Genomic DNA, 6,083 nt, shown 5'->3' on the forward strand with positions numbered 1-6,083 from the left:
AATTGAAATGTATGCTAACTAGTGTATGGTGTGGGGTTGTCTGATGAATAAAATAAAATTTTTGTTTGATTATTCATCATGGAGGAGTGCTGATGTCACGGAGTGAGGAGTGAATAGTTGATTATTTATCATGAATGAAAGTGTTGAGTGAGGAATAACAAATGAATTGTTGATTAAGTCTCTTTTTGAATAAAGTTTTGTCTTCCTATATATATTATATTTATATTATTATCATTTATTTGATAATTTAGTATTCATTCAAAATGTTTTAAATTTTTGGTCTTGGCTCTTCTTAACTTTTAAAACCAAATTCCTAAGTCTTCATTTTTTACATAAATGTACCCTTCTTTGTCTATAAGAAACATAAAGACTGTTGAAAGTTGTAAAAGTTTTATAAAAATCTCTTTGATTTTTTTGTCTATCTAGTAATTTATTATTGATATCTACTAAAATCTAAATTAAAATAATATTTTTTTTAAATTTAACTTCAACTTAACTAAATTATCCTAACTACAAATCTAAGTAGCAGCTTCTTCAAGCTCAGTTTTTTATGTTTTTTTTTTTAATTTTTTTAATAATTGTTTTGCCTGCTCTCTGTCTGGTTTCTTGGTACTGTAATTATCAAATTAATTATTATTGCAGTAAGTGCACCTCACAGCAACTGCACAGTTATTTTATGGCTACCATTAAATTTAATTTATAAAATGGAGATTTTTTAATAAATGATTCTATATGTGATTGGATTACTTAAGATTGTCATTAAAATATGTTATAAATTTTACAGAGAAATTAAAGTTGTCATAAATTTCATATATATCTCTGAAAACATTGGTCATTGTAAAAGGTAGTATTTTTGTATATTCTTAAAAAATATATACAGATGCTAGTCTACTGAACCACTTTAAACTTTGTTATTATTATTATTATTAGTAGTAGTAGTAGTAGTAGTAATTTTTGATGGGATTAAAACTGATATGCAGGCAGATGCAGTTAAAACTGGCAATTAATACAAAATAACTTCAAAGTAGGATTGCTTCTATTTTTAGTTGACATTACAACTACATTAAATATATATATATATATATATATATATATATATATTATATGTATACACACACACACACACATGCAGAAAATACATATATACAATATGTAACACCCTATTCTATTGTATCGTAATGTACATGTATACATTTGTGCAAGTACAAACAAACTCTTGTAGAAACTATCATATATAGCCTTCTCATCTTCATTATTATCACGTGAACATATGTCTCTTTACTGTTTTACGTCATCATCTGTGTAATCATACATTTTAACATCATCATTCATCTGTCATCTTTTTCATCATCTGTTACACATTCTATGCAATGCTTGGTAATATCCATGGTGTATGTTTGTATGTCTGTTTCTCTCTGTGTGTGTCCGTGTGTGCATGTGTGCATAGTTGGAATACTCTACAGTTTTTAGTTCTTTGAATTTGACATTCATCCTTTAAACTGAGTTATTTGAACATAGATAAGTCTGTGTAGATAAAAATTTACAGGGTTGGATTTTTACTATTTATTCATAATATGCTTATGTATATATGTATGTATATATATATATATTTATATATTTAAATGGTATGAATTATATTATAATATGTTATGATAAATAAATATGTACTTTTATATTATGTTATAATAATATTTAAATATTTATATTATATATTTTGTGAATTTATTATATTTGTTTCATCCTTGTCCCTTGAGGGGTCAACAGTGCAATGAACATCCATTGTTCTATCTTATTCACTTATTAACCTTAAAAATAATCTGAAAGTAGTTATGTGTACATGTATGTGTGCGTGTGTGTGTGTGTACGTGTGTATGTGTTTTATCAATTGTTGTATCTCTCTTTTTATCAGTGTCATCATCCTCTCATCAATAATATCGAAATTCTTGTGATGGTGATGATGATCATCCTTAGTGTAGTCACTGCACTGTGTGCGTGCGCGTGTGTGTGTGTACGTGTGTGTGTGTACGTGTGTTAGTGTGCAACAAATGTAAATAGGGTAGTGGAATATATCAAATAATAATGCAGTACATCTTTCGTTCTTATCTACTGTTTCCATCTTTTAAGATCACAATCATCATCATTGTCTTCTTCAACATCATCATCATTCATTGTCATCATCGTTACTTTTACAATTTGTCTTTGTGGCTGTCGTTTTGTCTTTCCATCATTGTATCATCCTTGCTATCATTCCATTACCTTCACCATCCGTCTTTCCATCATTTGTATCATCTTTGCTATCATTCCATTACCTTCACCATCTACATACTCATGATATTTTTACAATCCTGTCATCTGCTCTATCATAATTTTCGTTATCATCGTCGTTATCACCATATCAGCAGATCTTTTTCATTATCTGTGACATGGTGATTAGCATCATTCAAGTGCTCACTGTCTGTCTGTCCTCTCCCATGAACCATCACATCATATTCTCTCTTCCTTTCTTGTTTTGAAGTTTCTTAAATGCTAGGCTGCCTTGCTTGACCTTACACAACTTAACTCATCATCATTTTCATCATTCTCATCATCATCATCATTCTCATCATCATTATCATCATCATCATCAGAGTTTTAATGATCAATGAAGGTTATTTTTATTGTTTCTGCTTACAGGTTGTAATGTTGATGTCTTCCATCTTCTTGTACTCAAGTTACTGCAATGATTGTTAGTAGAGTATCAATTTTAAGACACATGGTGGTAGTTTGAACCATGATGGTACTAATAAAACCAGAATAGTAATTATAAATTATATGAATATGATGATGGCCACTATGGAGGATGATGATGAAGTGGGTAATGATGAGTATAATGAGATAGTGGATTTTCAAGATTTGCATTTCTACTGCAAACAAACAAAAGATACAATTCTATGTACATTGCAAAGTATGTTGCAAGTGCAAAATGTTAGAATGAAAGTAAGGAAGAAAGGAATAAAGAGGATTAATGGATAAATGGATGTCTTTTTTATTATTATTAGTTTAATCTGTGTGTATATATTTATCTAAGAATCTATTGATTCATTGAATGCATTCTGCCCTTATTCAATATCTGTATCAATTTTTCCGTGCTTGTTTTGTTTATCTGTACTAAATCTATGTTATTATTATCAGATGCGTAGCAAAGGTATTTTGTGCCCGGGGGACAAACTATAAAATCGGCGCCCCCCCACCCTCTCTCCTTGTTTAATCACATTTTTTATTATGTTAACATTGTAAAAATTACTGTTTACAAAAACAATTCAAATTGTGCTTAAAGATAAAAACATAAATATACAAATTATAACATATGATTCATTTTGTCACCCGGGGACATAGGTACCCTCCGCCCTATTGTTATTATTATTATTATTACTATAAGTTTATTTATATTGATTAAAGATCTTCAAAGATTATAGATCTTCTTACTTGTATATATTTACTCCCCCTCACATGTATGCTTGCCTAATATATTTGTTTATTGGATCACTGATAAATCTATATGATGCAACACAATGCATGGTAGGATTAAGCTAGTTATCAATCTATTTAACCAGCATACATCTTTATGTATGTAACTTCTTAACTTGGTGAGTCCTATATTTAATCCACTTTGTTTGCTCATTGAATAAAGTCTGTTTGGGTTAGTTCTATGAAAGAATGCATTCGTTATGAGGAATTAGTTTAACTGCATAATAAATTGTAATTAAGGATAAACTATACTTACTACAATTATTAAGCTTTACTTATCTGTTATTTAACTGCACTCACAATGTGTAATCCATTGTATTTATAAAGGAATGCTAATGATACTATGTATATTTATGGATCTATTGTAATGAATATCTCAAAGAGTGCCAGCCAGAAGTGTTGTAATGTTATATTTATGACATGGTGTTTGAATGCTTAGGCATAATCTCAATGCTTAACATGATGGGGTATCTTATGACTGTAATTATGAATCGACTTGAAGTATTTGGTCAGTGGTGGTTTTGGTGTCTGTCTGAATAGAATTAAAATGGAATCAAAGTATTGTTGGTAATATGTATCCGCTTGTATATCTGTCTATCTACCTATCTTATCTATCTATCTATTTATCTATCTTTATATTTTTATACCTTTATGGATATTTATTTCAGTGTTATACAAGCCGCGCGCGCGTGTATTGTGTGTGTGTGTGTGCGCGTGTGTGTGGTTTATTCCTATGGTCTGCCAAGGTGTGCTTTTTTTAAATCGGATATTTGAATATATGTATTGTGTAGATAGTTAGTTGGATAAGTAGGTTAATGGATGGAGTGTAAAATATGAATTATAAATGTATGTATAATTGTCAGATGGGTGGATAATTGAATAAAAATACGGGTTGTTAGGATTGATGTAAGGATGGATGGATGGATGGATTGATGGATGGATGGATTGATGGAATTTATTGGATAGATAGATAGATAGATAGATAGATAGATAGATAGATAGATAGATAGATAGATAGATAGATAGATAGATAGATAGATGACTTCTTAAGCTAAGCACTGTTCTGGATTAGCTCCAGTTAAATTATCATTTTCTGCATATCATCATCGTGAAGATGAGGAAGAAGAGGATTGTGATAGTTATATTGATATTGGTGACCTGCTAAGCTATTGAGTTACTTTTTCATTTCATAGCCTGTCACAACTCATCTTATAATCATCAATCCATTTGTTTGATTTGTTTATTTTGTGAAATGTGTCAATGTCAAGTATATTAAAATGTGTGTGGTCTTGTGTTTGTGTGTGTTGTGTGGGTGTGTGTACTTGGGGTTGGATGGGCGATTAATGGATGAATTGAAAAGGATAGAAGATGAATGGATAAACAAATGAATGATTAAAAGGATACATGAAATGGGGATGATTGATTGATTGATTGATTGATTAATTGATTAATTGATTGATAGGGAAAAAGCAAAAAATTTTAATAGATAAATTATGGATTTTGTAAAATACATGAATATATAATAAACATATTGTTGAATGAATGAATGAATGAATGAATGAATGAGTGAGTGAGTGATTGGTTTTTACCTGTTAAACTGGTTTCATCCATTGCATTCTTGGGCTTCAGTTTACAAGTTCACACATACCTACCATTCCAACACAATAGAGAATGTTGCAACATAAAGTGCATTAAATGCACAAAACAATAGGTTCATTTATTTACATTAAGTTTGTCTGATTTTTCAATCTGATAGCATGGGGCTAAAGTTTTGCATATATCCAACTAGTGGAATCTTTAAAATTATTCATTCATTTTATTCACTCTCCCATTCATACAAGACATCTTTTGGTTCGTGTATATTATTCATATTAGTTGGTTGTGCTGGGCAAACTACAGCCTACAGCCATTGTTTGGTTGCACTGAACAACAATTGCAGATGTCTCGTTATATAAATTATTATTGGCCTTAGTTATTTTGGATGTGCTGATTTTAAATAACCACCATCCTTAGCGATAAACATGGCTTATTGGATATTTAAAAATATTAAATAACCATTAGCATTAATTTTTTTCACACAATAACCATAAGAGTTTTTTCTAATCTTCTAACAATTTAAATATCTAAGCCAAATAAACTGGTAAGCTAAATGCCTCATTTATGTTCAGCTTTGCTAATTCAGTTGTGATCATGTCTTGCCAAAGGATGGGATGGATTTGTACACAAAATATTTGTTTTAGTTTAGTTTAGTTTAGTTTAGTTTAGTTTAGTTTAGTTTACTAGTAATAATAATATTATCGGTAGTAGTTGTAATAGTATATACCTTGTTATTATTATTACTGTTGATTTTTTTTTATTTATTTATCATTTTTATTTTATAGTCTGTCTTTCACCTTTACATTCACTCACCCACTACTAATATAATTAATAATTGACCTGATTTTGCTACTGCAAAAGTATTTTTATCAGCATTATTGAAAGACAGTCTTCTGTTCATGGTTTTGTATGTATTTTTTTGACACTATTTAGTTTCTTCTTCATATTACATTTCTCTGTCTGGTTCAATAGTGTTTATG

This window comes from Helobdella robusta (assembly GCF_000326865.2).
Source record: "Helobdella robusta unplaced genomic scaffold HELROscaffold_38, whole genome shotgun sequence".
Classification (NCBI taxonomy): domain Eukaryota; kingdom Metazoa; phylum Annelida; class Clitellata; order Rhynchobdellida; family Glossiphoniidae; genus Helobdella; species Helobdella robusta.